At 34.2% G+C, this 14,777-nt stretch overlaps 1 pseudogene; it reads right to left on the bottom strand.

Moving 5' to 3' along the window:
• LOC125364530 overlaps nucleotides 1-8,159 on the bottom strand; it is a 34,446-nt pseudogene extending 26,287 nt beyond the window's left edge.
• Nucleotides 8,160-14,777: the final 6,618 nt, after the last annotated feature.

Genomic DNA, 14,777 nt, shown 5'->3' with positions numbered 1-14,777 from the left:
CCTGACAGACAGGAGATCACACACTCTTCTATTCTCCAGATTTGTGGATGCTATAAGGAGAAGTCTGGTCAGTTTGGGGAAGAGGAATCAAATGTAAAGGTAACTTTTATATCAAGGATGTGTCATGAATAGTTATGAGTACTTTAAATATCATTTCAATTGAATTTAGCCTAACCCTAACACTACATCAGAGCCATTATTCCTTTTCTTATAGTACAGTTATTAAGTTTATCTTTTAAAATTTAATTTTATTGTTAAGGTGATGTACAGACGGGTTACAGTTACATAATAAGGTAGTGAGTACATTTCTTGTCATATTAGTTATACCCTCTCTCATATTTGTTTCCCTTCCCTAGTTCAGATGAAAATATATATCCCAGTGTACCAAAATCATACACAGTAACAACAGGGGATAAGCCATAGGAAATTCACATAGAACGTTAAAAATAACAACAACAAAATCCTCATTTCTATCTCTTAGAGTTAATTTTGCTTAGCTTCATCCTCTATAATCATATGTACATAGCTGTTGAGCTATTGTGATCCTCTGCTATTATGAAGCTTATTAAGGTACAAAAAGAGCAAGTGATATTTACTAGGACTCAACAACCAGTTAGTGGCTAGAACTAGGGCTCATGTCTGGAATTACCATGTTTAGCATTTCTGCTCTCAAAATGACTTTCAAGGAAAGTTAAATGTGGGAAACAGAGCAAAAACATGTGTATTTGGGGACTATGTAGATTAATTTGAGCACATGGGTTACATAGCTCTCTTTTTCTTCACATGTAAACTTCAGTTAATATTGATACACAGATGGTTGAATGACAACATATAGGTTAGCAATTTACAAATAATTAAACCATATAAACATTATTTACTCATAAGGGAAGCAAAGTCCCATGGTTGATATTTTGTAAGGCACAGGTTACAAACTAAAAATATATACCAGCAGAAGCTACAGGGCATGTGTTTGCAACTTCTGACCCTGTAACTCCACAGAGCTGAACTGAAGACTCTTTTTAAATTAGGGACCATTGAATGACAGCTTACAGTGCAGTGGGAATTGCAGTGTGCTAAGATCCATCAATAAGCTCACCTATGAGCAATAGAAATTGAGAACTTGGAGAGGCAATAAGATTTTCAGGCTTAATAGGACAAATGTAATTAACTGAATATTAAGTCTTCTTTCCCACAGGACTGCAGTGGAAATTGGCCTTTAACAAAATAGCACATTTCAGTCAATAATCACATTGAAGGGATGAGTATAATTCAAAGATGAAGGATGCAATTAGATACACCAGAGAATGGGTCTTTTTCAATCTTCAGCTCATTCTGTTGGCCTGAAAATTACTTAGTAATATTTTTTTCTTCATATCTCCCCAAATTCTTAAACTTTGGAATTACAGGTTCTGAAGGTCCTAGGTGACTACAACTCTCTTAATGGAATGCAAAGTTATGATAAAATGCAACTCTTTCAAGGTCAGGAGGAAAAAATCTGTGTTCCAGCATCACTGAAAAAAATTAAAATAGCAAATATAACTTGAAGAAAGTCTTAGGCCTTTTAATCACTGAAAACTTGAATTTTAATACTCAGTTAATTAGTAGCTGGCACATCAAATGATATACGTTGCCAGTTTTGTACAAAACAGAGCATTAAAAAATAACATGAGTAGGTAGGGAAAGCTTTTTAAGTAAATAAAGATCAGTAAGATTCTGAAATTTGACTGCAGTTCAAAACATGTCAAAATTTAATCAGGTTTTCACAGAATTATGTCAACTCTTCAAGATTCATAAACATCAATGGGTATGTCTCATGTTTCCACTGGAAATCCTTTGAATTAAGCACAGAGGAAAGAATTGGTAAGAAATTCAACATTTCTATCATTGTTCGATATATGTTACATTCCAGGTCCATATATTTAATTTAGAAGTATATTTTGTTAATTTTTAGAACTTTGCAAACCTAATTTCTTACTGCTTCAATGTGATTCAAATTCTTAAGAACTAAAAAACATTCCAAATATCCTACTGATGACAAAGTGAAAGATTACTTCATAACATCATGGAGATGCTGGCCTTGCCAGACTTTTCTTTAAAATGTAATGAAGAATATGCAAAATAGAAAAAGGAACACTGGAAAATAGATGGGAAAATAACTATGCCCTAGGAAAGCTAGGAATGGAGGAGGAAGCTGCTAACTCTATGCCAAAAGCTTCAGCAAAAAACACAAATTCCCAGCCTACAGATACTGTGTCCCCAGAAAACAGGGCACTCACGTTCATGATCAAAGTAGAAAGAGAACTGATGGGAGAAATGAAGAGTCCTTATGAAATACCAAGAGAAATTTGTGGGGTCTACGTTTTCATTTTTAACTCTTCTGAAAAAAGAAAGAAGTTGTTCTGAAAAATCATGCTAAAGTAGCCTTAGAAGCCTCAGGAACGATTTTATATCTAAAGATGAAGCTCAGCTATTAAATAGCCCTAATTTTGTTTGAATAAAATAAAAAAAAATCTTTTAAATCAATCACTTTGGATAATGATCTGTAATACCTATATTTCTTGTCACTTCCTGAAGAAACATGAAGGTGACATTGCAAAACTATATTCAGTTTAAAATTCCAAATACACACACATGCACACAAATACTTCTTTAACTCAATTTCCTGTGTTGTGTTCATGTGTGCCTAATTCACCTTTCTCCTACTTTTTCTCTTTAAGTAACTAGGAGTAAGAGAGATTGCACAGTTTATATTGAATATTACATGCATTTCCTGGTGGACTGATTATCACTCTGTGCATGTCAGAATAAGAATGCATGAGTTCTTAAATAATCTCATGTAGGAATTTGCTGTTGCTTGATCTTTTGCAAAAACAACAGTCCTAGGTTCCCCTTCCACCACTATTGCTGGAGTTAATGTCGGTCTTTGTAAGGTAACTCATCATCAAGAAACCTGCAGTTCAAACTTGAGAAAAAGTACATGTATATGTTCAAGCTAATCATGTGACTGTGAGTTCTTCATCAACGTCCATTCCATCATTTGTGACTTTCTCCCATTCCTGTTTCATCCTTCTCAAACAGGTCCAGTGGACACATTTACAGATTTTTATATACATATTTATAAATCTTTATTAAAGGTAAATATTTATCCTGGCAGCCACTCACCTCCTGGCAAGCAGGAAACAAAGGTCAAAATAATGAGGAAGCCATGACAAAATATTCTTCAAGGGCTCAACATACCACCACCACTGAATAATGCTATGGGTGTCACTGGTTTATCAATGGACTGACCCTTGTCTAAATTCAGCACTCATAGGGCCCAGTCACTTTTAATGATTGGATCACAAACAGCTGGACACCAAGCTTTCAAGACATGTGCCTTTGTGGTGATACTTCATATTTAAAACATAGCATCTATGCAAAAGATACCTCCGATTCTTATTTGCTTTCTTCACATTAGAAACTTCATCTTCTAATTCACTAATATAAGTAAAAGAGAACAATGTCGAGTAAAATTTCATATATCAAAGGTTAGCTCTACCATTTACTTAGTGGTATATATTTAGATTATTAATTAAATTCTATATTTCAGTGTTCACACTGACAAACTGATAATGATAATGACTATTTTATTGTATCAGTCTAACTGCCCTCAATTGACAAATGAATAAAACAATGTGGTATATATACTCATCTATCAGAAAGAATTATATTGTACCATATTAAAAGACTTGGAAAAATTATATTAAGCAAAGTAAGTCAGACCCAGAGAAATATAGGATTCATGCATTCCTTCATTTGTGATAGCTAAAATTTGCCTATAAATCTACAAGTAAACACATTGGGTGGTAAGCAAGAGGTTACAAATGAATTAACTGAAGTGTAAAAGATTCTATGGAGAGCTCAGATAGTATAATTCTTTTAAAAAGACTAAGTCAAAGCCCAACAAAAAAAGGACCAGGAAATGAGACCCTGCAAAAAGGGGGTTAGGGACAAGGGGAGAGGGACAGAATAATGAAGGGGGTAAGGCAGAAGAATGCAGGCAAGAATTCATTGTAAATACCACAAAATTGAGAAATATGAGGGAAGAGTTGTGGAAGGGGGGGTGAAGATGTGACACACATCAAGAAAGTGTACTCATAAACTGCTTTGTTAAATTGCAAATCATTCAATACATAAAGTTAAATTCAGATAAGTGTGGGAAAGGGTAGGTTGGAAGGGGTGGATGAGAATGTCAAAAAAGGTAACATTGATCAAGATGCACTGTATTCATAAGCTTTGGAGAATGGTAACTCCTCAGTACAGCTACTTAAAGATAACAAAATTATTTTAAAAAGGAAGTGTTCGTATAATACGTGAGAAGTACAGAACATAGTTGGCATGCAATGATTAGCTATGTATTAAGAATGATTTTGCATTTGACATCTATTCTGTTGCATTTAAAGAGAGAATTAGAATATCATTCCTCCCGATCTCACATGATAGTTAGTATTTTCACATTCCAGAAAAAAGCAATAGAAATTGAGAGCACAAGTACTTCCCTAAATTCCCACAGTTGGTAAGTATGACAATCAATATTTTAACTCGGATTGGTTTAGATTTGGGGACCCATATATACACAAGCACAAACATATACTCTGGAAAGTTTAATTTTCTTCAAATGACCTTACTTTTTGAGAGCAAGTTAATTTTTATCAACGACTCTATGTATGTTTAGATCTAAAGTTTTTATGAAGGTAAATATTGTATCCTGATCTGGTCTTTATTTCATCTCAGAAAGCTCTGACATCGTCCCTGAATGTCTCTAAAATTCTTAGATATTCTAGCTTCCTTTCTCTCTTGCCTATCTCAACATATGTCAATTTCCCTGCCAGGCTTGCTCCACCATCTTCCCCCTTCCCCTTTTCCTTGAGAAAATTTGATCAATATTTATTTCAAGACATATTCTCTCTGAAGACTTTAAGGATCAACTTCCTGTATATATTGTGCTATTTGGCTATCTTATTAGTGTAGGTAGTAGTGATCACTAATTATTACCATCATTGTTTAAATCTATGGTATGAAATGCAATGTGAAAAATCTTATATCAATAGCTAATGCCAATAGACATTTTAATTTAATTATTCTAATAAGGAGTATAGCTTACATTTTTTTCCTAGAGGAAATGGATCATTTATAGATAAACAGCATCTTTAAGACTGAACCTACTGTCCATATATTTTTTAGTGAGGAAAGTCTTCTCATTCCATTTTAGTGACAAGAAAGTTTGCAGTTGAAAAAAATTGAAAACTATAATTTAAATTAATGTTTGATCCAAACTAAAAAGTTATTTTTATCAGCATCTGCTATCCTTCACTCACGAGTTGTTGATTATTCACTTCCTTCTACTTTTCTTCCTCCTCCAATGTGTTAGCGAGAGATTTATGATATATACATAATATGTATTTCAATAATATATGTAGACCATATTTTATCTCTGTGCCTGAAACTTTTCTAACTTAAGTAAAGTCCTAAATTCAGTGCAGTTCTAATGTTACAACTACCATGATTGCCTTAAGAATGATAGGGTTATTACAGAGCTCATGTTTCAAGCTGAGGATTAGGTAATTGGTGAAACCAGTTTGTGGTCCTGCAAATAACTGGCTGAACTAAATGTTGATTTCACATTACTTTAAGAAGATAACATGTAATTAGGCATGTTTTACACTCAGTGATTACACATATATTTTGTAAGGAAACGTAAAAACAAATCTCCCAGAAATAAGGTATAATTTATAAAATCATAGAGAATGTAATGGGAGGAACTATGCAATCTAAAATCCATTTCTCTTTGAAAATAATTTTTCAAGGTACTGTACATTCCAAATACTTCAACATGAGAAACAGTAAAAGTATCTAGTCTGACAATTAGCAAATATTTTGGAAATTAAAAACATTTGCCATTGAAATCAAATCATACCTAAGTTTAAAACATCTTTGACATTTAGTAGAGATATGAACTTGACCATGTTACACAAATTCAAGTTGTTTAGTGTACTTACATGCAAATTGGGAATGATGCAGTACTCTGTGACTTATTTTTAAGGATGTCTAAAATAATATATGTAAACAATATAGTGTATAATCTAGCTGAGAATCAATAACACCCATAGCACTAGATACATAGGAGGCAGAAATCCAAGGGGCACAATTTACTGCCACCTTGGGGAAAAATATCCTCGAGACCTCACCCTCAATTAACCGGAAAAATACTGGACTGGAGGCAAGGGTCAAATGATAGAGCTCAAGCTATCAGCAAAAAAGGGTGGAGTAAGAGTCCTAGGGTTAATCTTTTTATTTTTTTTTCTTGGAAAATGTTGCATCTATGTTCCTGGATTCTCTCATTTCTGGTTTGTGTTTTTCCTGCAGTGCTGATGATTGAACTCAACCTTGCATTTGTTTTTATTATTATTATTTTTATTGTCAAACTGATGTACAGAGAGGTTACTACAGTTTCATCTGTTAGACACTGGATACATTTCTTGTACTGTTTGTTACCTCCTCCCTCATTCCCCCTCACTCCTCCCCCTTTCCCTCTCCCACCATGAGTTGTTCAGTTGGTTTACACCAAACAGTTTTGCAAGTATTGCTTGTGTAGTTATTTGTCTGTTTATCCTGAGTCTCTTGATTTTGATATTCCCTTTCACTTTCCTAGTTCTAATACCAGTATACAGTTTTCAGTGTACTCAGATAAGATACAGTGATAGTGCAGGTACAACCACGGGAAGGGGTTACAAGAGGATCATCAACAATAGAAGCTAAGTTTTCACATCGCATGTTGAAAGTAATTACAACAGTGATATAACAGTCGTTTCCATAACATGGAGTTCATTTCATTTAGCATCATCTTATGTGTTCATAATGGCATAGCTATTGGGCTCTTGTGATCCTCTGCTGTGACTAGCCTAAACCTGTGCTAATTATTGCCTATGAGGGAAACCATAGAGTCCATGTTTCTTTGGGTCTGGCTCACTTCACTTAGTATAATTTTTTCCAAGTCCTTCCATTACCTTATGAATGGGGCAATGTCATTCTTTCTGATAGAGGCATAAAATTTGATTGTGTATATGTACCACATTTTCCTGATTCATTCATCTACTGAGGGGCATCTGGGTTGGTTCCATATTTTAGCTATGACAAATTGTGCTGCGATGAGCATTGTTGTGCTGGTGGCTTTAGTGTGTTCTTGTTTGTGGTCTTTTGGGTAGATGCCCAAAAGTGGGGCTGAAGTGCTCCATCACTTTGAACCACACCCCTAGTCCATTTTGTCTTCAGTTTGCTTTTCAGGTAGTGTCTCAAGTTTTGGCTGAGGCACTCCATGAACTACTACCATCCTACCTCTGCCACTCCATTAACTGGGACCACAGGCACATTCAACTATATTCAGCTTATTTTTGTGAGAGGGTCTCACTAAATTCCTCACTAAATTTCAAGGCTTTATATCTCTGCTTCTCAAGTATCTAGGGTTAAAGGCACATGATACCACACCCAGCTGATTCATATAACTTCTAATCCAAACTATTCTCTTTGAACCATAAATAACCCACTTCAAGTGGGTTATACAGCCCAGTTGTAGAACATTTGCCTAGCATGCCCAAGGCTGTGGCTAGCATCAAAATATATGTAAAGTCTTATGTAAACATAATATCACATAAATAATATGACAGTTTAATACCTAAATCTAATAATACATTTGTAAATTTCCTATAAATATAGGGAATACTATGAAATCATTAGAATAATTTATATGAGCATTGAACATGGGAAAAAGAAAACAATATTGTAAAGTGAAAAAAATGACCTCAAATTATCCATTTTTAACCACAGAAAAAGACTAAATATTTGAAATACATGTTCTAGTTATGAAGAGTATTTCAGATCAATTGGATTGTATTTTCTATGAGTTCTTTCCAAGTTATACATATGCATTGATTGCTTTTTTTATTCTAATTTTGTAACCAGGAAAACCATTCAAATAAATCAAATATTTTTAAACATTGATTTATTTCTGCTCTTGGACACCTGTCTTCAGATATTATCTCTGGGCCCCATATTTATCTTTCTCAAGGACCTGGACTCACACCAATCTCACAGTTGCCATGACCACGAAACTCCTGAACCATTCCGTAACCTGCCTCTCCATACTGTTCTCAGACATACTAGTTTAGTTCCTATCACCAAAAGTCTGGTCACCCAACAGACTTCAGGTTCATTTGTAAGCGTTCTATTATTTTTTGATGCCAGCCAGAACCAATGTGCTCATTTGCCCTTCGGTTACGTCAACTACCCAACTGACTGTGGACATGATTCATCCCTGAATCTAGTGTCCCAATTGATTTTTTTGTGGTTGTTAAATTGGCAATTACTTATGAAGGCTCTCTTCTTTGCAAAGTGACAGCATGAAAGGATGTGGGTCTTAAGTCTAAAACAAATGATTATCCTTCATGTATAGCCTTGATACGTTAACAAATAGTTACAAATAGTATTTGGATAATTCAAATACAATCATTCTAATAAACAACTACTATCCCCATTGCATATTCCAATTTGAGGCCGTCTCATAACCTTATTTGAGTCAATTTGTTTCCCCAGCTCCAAGTTCTCTCTCTCATTTCAACATCCCTTGATGTCATCAAATCCAAGGATTTTTTTTTAACTTAGTGCACCTGAGTCTGTAGCCACAGAGCTATGGCATATGGAATCGGTTAAGGTTCTTCAGGAATGGAGTATTTATTAGCACCTTTTACAGCTTGAAGAAGTCAGAAGATACTGAAGGAGAAAGCCATTTGCGGCCAAGAGCCAGAATTGCATTTTCTATTAAAATCGCAAGGCTACAACAGCCTCTAATCCCTATTTTCCCAAGCAAGTCATACCCAATTTACATCACCAAAATGAAAGGGGGAACCTGTAGTCAGTGATTTATTCGTGGTTTAACAATCATTTCAGAAGGTAGATTTGCTTGTGGTTAGGACTTGGTCTTTCCCCCTCCCTAGATCCTCAATTTGGAGCCCAAGCAGATGGAATCACCCATCTTAACACCTCTAGTGTGTACTTCCAATGCAAATATTACTATGAAAACATTGGAATACAGGATGATGGAATAAACATTAATCAGCTATGATTTTTTTAAACTTAGAAACTTGGGGTCTTGAGAAAAACACCCTTTCACTAACCATAATCTAAATAACATTCTCAGCTCTCTGCTTAGATGTTTTGTTTTTGTTTTTGTTTTTGTTTTTGACAGTCTTGGGGCTTGAACTCAGAGCCTGGGTGCTATCCTTAAGTTTCTTTTTGCTCAAGGTTAGCACTCTACCACTTGAGCCACAGTGCCACTTCTGGCTTTTTCTGAGTAGTTCATTGAGGATAAGAATCTCATGGACTTTCCTGCTCAGGCTGGCTTTGAAACACTATTTTCAAATCTCAGCCTAGGATTACCTAGGGTTAATCTTTGTACCACTACAAAAAGAAGATGAGAGAGAGAGAGAGAGAGAGAGAGAGAGAGAGAGAGAGAGAGAGAGAGAGAGAGAGAGAGAGAGAGAGAATGAGGAAGGAAGGAAACTTATTTGACACATAATGATTGTTTCAAAGTCCTTGTTCTTGCTATGGAGATCATGCTGAACCTTATTCAGATGTTGAGATTCCCTTCTTTTTGAGAATCTTTTATTTAAAGAGAATTAGTGGCGTTTTCATGAAAATGCCCTATATTAGTGAGTTTTCTTTCACTTGACTAAAAAAAAAAAGAAAAGTTGAGGGAAAAACTAACATAGAAAGAGAGAAATTCATGTAGGCTCACTGCTTTAGAGATTGCATCCATGATTAGTGAAGTTTACCTTTCCATGGCCAGTCAGTACATCATAACTTAACCAAGCTTCCAGGCAGCAAAGAGAAACAAGAAGAAAGTTGTGGCAACATAATATAGTTTCAAGGGCCAATGGCCCTATATCTTCCAAGTAGAGTTATCTTTTATTATCTCCATACCCCTCCAATTAAGTAAAAAATCATAGAAGGATTCATCTGTTTCTCAGCTCAGAGCTCTCATCACCAAAATGTCTCTCTAAATACTGATATATTGCATCCAGAACTTTCAACATATGATTCTTTGGTGGTCATTTAAGGTACAAAACAGTGTTTGCACAGAAAAATCTCACTCACCAAAGAAAGTGATGTGATACTAAATATATGAACTATTGTATGTATGCAATTCATATGTCATGTGTAAGCCTATTTTGTACATGCTTTTTTCTTAATATTAAGGGATCATGGCTTTTAATTCAATTTAATTATATTGTTACTGTAAAGGTGATATACAGAGGTATTACAGTTACATGAATCAAGTAATGAGTATAATTCTTTTGAACCATGTCTCCCATTCCTTTGTTTTCTCCTTGATTTTCCCTTCAATCCCTAACCACAAGATATATTCCCATATAGTATCTAGTGAGTACCACCAATTTTTGTTCCAAATATTCTGTGACCCTTCTTTTCCCTTCTCAAACAAACAAACCAAAGGAAAAGAAAACAAAAAGAGCAAAAACAGCAACCAAAAACATCTCTTTTGTATTTTCTTGGAATTCATTTAATTTAATATCATTTATATGATTATATGTATATAGCTATTGAGCCTTTGTCAACCAATCCTATGCATATCTTCTTTTGACCTCAGTGTGTGGATGTTTAGAGTCCTATGTAATTTATCATGTCCTACTGTGTGTGTAAGCGTGTGTATGTGTGTGTGTATGTATTAATCATTCAATATGCTTATTTGTAGATTTATAGGCACAAATGGGGAAATTGTGCAAACTAAACTTCCTTGGCTTTGGCTTACTTCCCTTAATATAATTTTTCCCAATAATTTTCTTTTCCTTACAAATGGTACATTATCATTTTTTTCTGATGAGTGTGTACAATTCCATTGTGTAGGTACATATATCACATTTTCTTCATCCATTTGCCCATTGCAGGGTATTTGAGTTGAGTCCATATCTTGGCTATGATAAAAATGTTGCAATGAATATGTTTTTTCTGGTAGCTTTAATGTGGCACTGTTTGTGTTTTATTGGATAAATGCTCAGAACAAATTAATATAATCCATAACAAACAAAAATTGGACGATAGTTAAAAAATCTAAATTATCTGAATTATAAAAATTATCTGATGATTCTCTTTATCTATATACTGACTGATTATCTTTCAGTGGCCAAATACAGGGTTAATGTAATAACAAGTTTAGCATACCTATATATATATATATATTTTAGAAACAAATTGTTTATATATTTTAAATAAAATCTTAGTTATTTAAATAGGATTAAAACATTTTAAATGATGTGAAAATGAAAGAAAAATCCAGTAATACCCTAGTATAAAGAAGAATTGTGAAGAAAAGAGGAACAAACAATGGCAAGAGAAGACAGGGTGGGGGGGCGGGTAAGGAGAGAAATTTACTGGCTCTGCTCTGCTCATTGTTTTATTGTTTAGTCAGTTATTTTAAAAAGGTAATGGCACAGAAATAAGAATGAGATACTTCTTCTGGTTTGCTCAAAACCCAGTTTCCAATATAGCCAACGTGTGTTGTGTTCGAAACGTATTGAACAATAATAAAGCAGCAGTATTGATGATATTCCAATTCATACTCATTTGACAATAAGAAAATACAGTACATTTTGAGTATAACTACTGGCAGACATTTAAATTGTTCTTATATCTGTATTCATTCTAAATTAATTTTCTCTAAAATTTATAATGCTATCACAAGTCAGTCACCAGCTAGAAAGAAATGGAAAAAAAGGTAAATTGAGTATTCTTTATGTTATGTATGCCTGTGCGTAAAAATACCGTTATGTAAAGGCTGATTTACAGTGGGGTTGTTGATTATTTACTGTACCATTGTGGGGTAACTCTGTTGTATCTTTATGATTTACCAAGTGTTTCATGTAAAATTCTTGTTGTTGATTTAAGGTAGCTCTGCAAATAATTCTTTTCTTCTCTTGTCTTCTGATATTGACTTTGATTTATGATGTCAGATTGAGGATGCACTTCTGTATCCATCTTGCATTAGTAGGTATCTTTCAAAGGCAGCAACATGCCACACACTCATGCATTTTTGCTCAAGAGCTTAACTGCAAACTGTTTTGACTAGAGACAACATTTGAATTTGCTGACCTCCATAGATGCCCAATTCCCACCTTGTACACTAGCCAATACCACCTTTAAATCTCACCAAACATCAACTCAGGTAAAGAGCTCCACAGTAATCAAAACTCCACAGTGATCATAACAAATTTCCTAGAGTTGAAAGAAAAGTTCATCAGGTGTACATTATATAAGCTTTATGTACACACCTTACTAAGCTGATAAAATTACAAATAGCTGATAAAATATTTCTGTGAATCCTTAAGCTGAGTAAAGAAAACTGCTGTGAGCAATGTGAAAAGGCATCCATCATATCCACTGAGGACTAGAAAAGAACAAAAATGTAGGGAAAAGTAAATTATATAGGCCATCCATTTTAGCTTCATTTGGATACTGGCCTTATAGGTCTCATATCCTTCATCAGGAACTGAAACAAAGCGTCTGGTTCTATTGACACCAGTTTAGAGATGGTAAATGATAAGACATTTTTATTTCAACAGGTATGTGGCTGAACTTTATAGATATCTCTTTCTGTATCACTTAAAAACAGGGCTACATTTTGAGAAATGCATTTCCAGGAAAATTTGTCAGGTGTTAACATCCTTTAATATACGATCACAAACAAGAGCCACTATGATATCACTAAGCACCACCATTGTACTGTAGTTTGTCATTGAATGAAATGTAGTTATGTTGCACCCGACTGTAATATAATGTGTTCACTCTGTTTCTTTTGAAAATATTGATTAATTCATTGGGATATATTTTCTTTGATACTGTAGGGAATTTGATATTATAACATGTTAACTCTCCCACCAACATATTTAATATCAAACATTTCATATAGTTTTAATGGTTATAGTGAGTAGTGGATTCCCTGTTCACTTAAGCCTGCTTCCGTGACCAATCCAAATAATTTACAAGTTGTGGCTAACTGAAACTTCACGAAAAAATGATGATAATTCAATGATCAAATTGACTATGTGGTGTTAGTTATCGATCACAATATTTACCCAAATCAAGAGACTGATGTCAGATTGAATCTATCTTGCACATATTACAACATAACCAAAATGAATTGGTTTGTATAGAGTTATAAAAGTTTTGAAAGATAATCAAATGTATCATACCTAAGGCCGATGAAATCAGTAAATATTTCCTAAGACTCACTAAACTTTTGTAGGGGGGAAGGAGACTTTTTTTTTCTGCTGTATATCCACCAGAAAGCTGAAACTTGTACCTGTCCTCCTGGGTTCTTTAGAAGTAATGACCTTGAAGCTTGACTCAAATGCAACTTTTCTAGATATGTGTTTTCAGATACTTGTTTATGAACTCTCTAGTGCACATAGTATCAAAAGTCAATAATATTAGCAATCATAATTTCTGAATGTTTAGATTTACTATCATGGTAAATTAAGATTATCTCTATCTATCTATCTATCTATCTATCTATCTATCTATCTATCTCTCTATTGTTATGCCAGTTCAGGGGCTTGGACACAGTTCCTTAGTTTTTCACTCAATATTGCTGCTTTACCACTTGAACCACAGCTCTATTTCCAGCTTTTAGTGGTTAGCTTTGGATAAGCGTCTCATGGACTTTCCTATGCTGGCTGGCTAAGTTGTGATCCCATGATTTCAGCCTCCTGATCAACTCAAATTACAGGAATGAGCCAAGGGTACTGGCATAAAAACCTTTTTAAAAATTACTGTTTAACAAAAGTACTGCTTTTTCTATATATGGGCACCTAAAAATTCCCATGTGCTTTAGAATGTTTGTAAGCAATATTGTCTATAAAATTGTACATGCATAACTTTAAATACACCACTTTAAATAAATTGGATTTTCTTCTTTCATTCTTCCTTTCCTTTCCTGTAATTCACCCAAGAATTGATCCTTTAAGGATCTTGGCTCCTGTTGTAATGCTGGAAACAGATTTTCTACCTTGATGAATGAGTTCTGCCAGAGCCTATATACTTTGAAGCCCTAGAACCTCTTGCAGTAATAATGAGAACTCGGCTTCCTAGTAGGTATTGCTGTTAACTTTACTGAGGAAAAAGGGGTTTTACAAGATGATTTATTGACTACACAACATGATTACCAAACTGATTTGTTGTCTGACAAGTAACAATAGTATTACCAGTTGATAGTAAACTTACATAAATGGAAAGCTAATATAGAAAATGATTTTTAAAATGTTTCAGTGCTGACATATCTAAAATGAAAAGATCTAAGTCCTATCTTAATGAATCACAGGCTTGGAAATGGACTCTATGTAATATAAGTAGTAAGAATATCTGAAGTCTGTGAAAGATCACAGATAACCTTGAAAAAATAACTATCTTTGAGCCTTTCCATTTCCTTGCCCTGATTTTTGTCATCCCAACAGACTGAAGCTTCTTTTTCCAAATCTATTTATAATAATATTTTGAGCATAATACTGCATAAAATGCTGTGTACTAGCTATTAAATGTCTTGAACTACAGCTCAAAGTTCAGAAATAAAATCAGTTTTAATCATATTAAGTATACCATGAAAAGGAATTTCTCCATGTTCTGTAACACAAAAGTGAAATACCTTCTGTATTTCTTGCATGATGTGTGTGAGT

This window comes from Perognathus longimembris, chromosome 16, assembly GCF_023159225.1.
Source record: "Perognathus longimembris pacificus isolate PPM17 chromosome 16, ASM2315922v1, whole genome shotgun sequence".
Lineage (NCBI taxonomy): Eukaryota > Metazoa > Chordata > Mammalia > Rodentia > Heteromyidae > Perognathus > Perognathus longimembris.
This window is presented reverse-complemented; position numbering and strand designations above follow the sequence as displayed.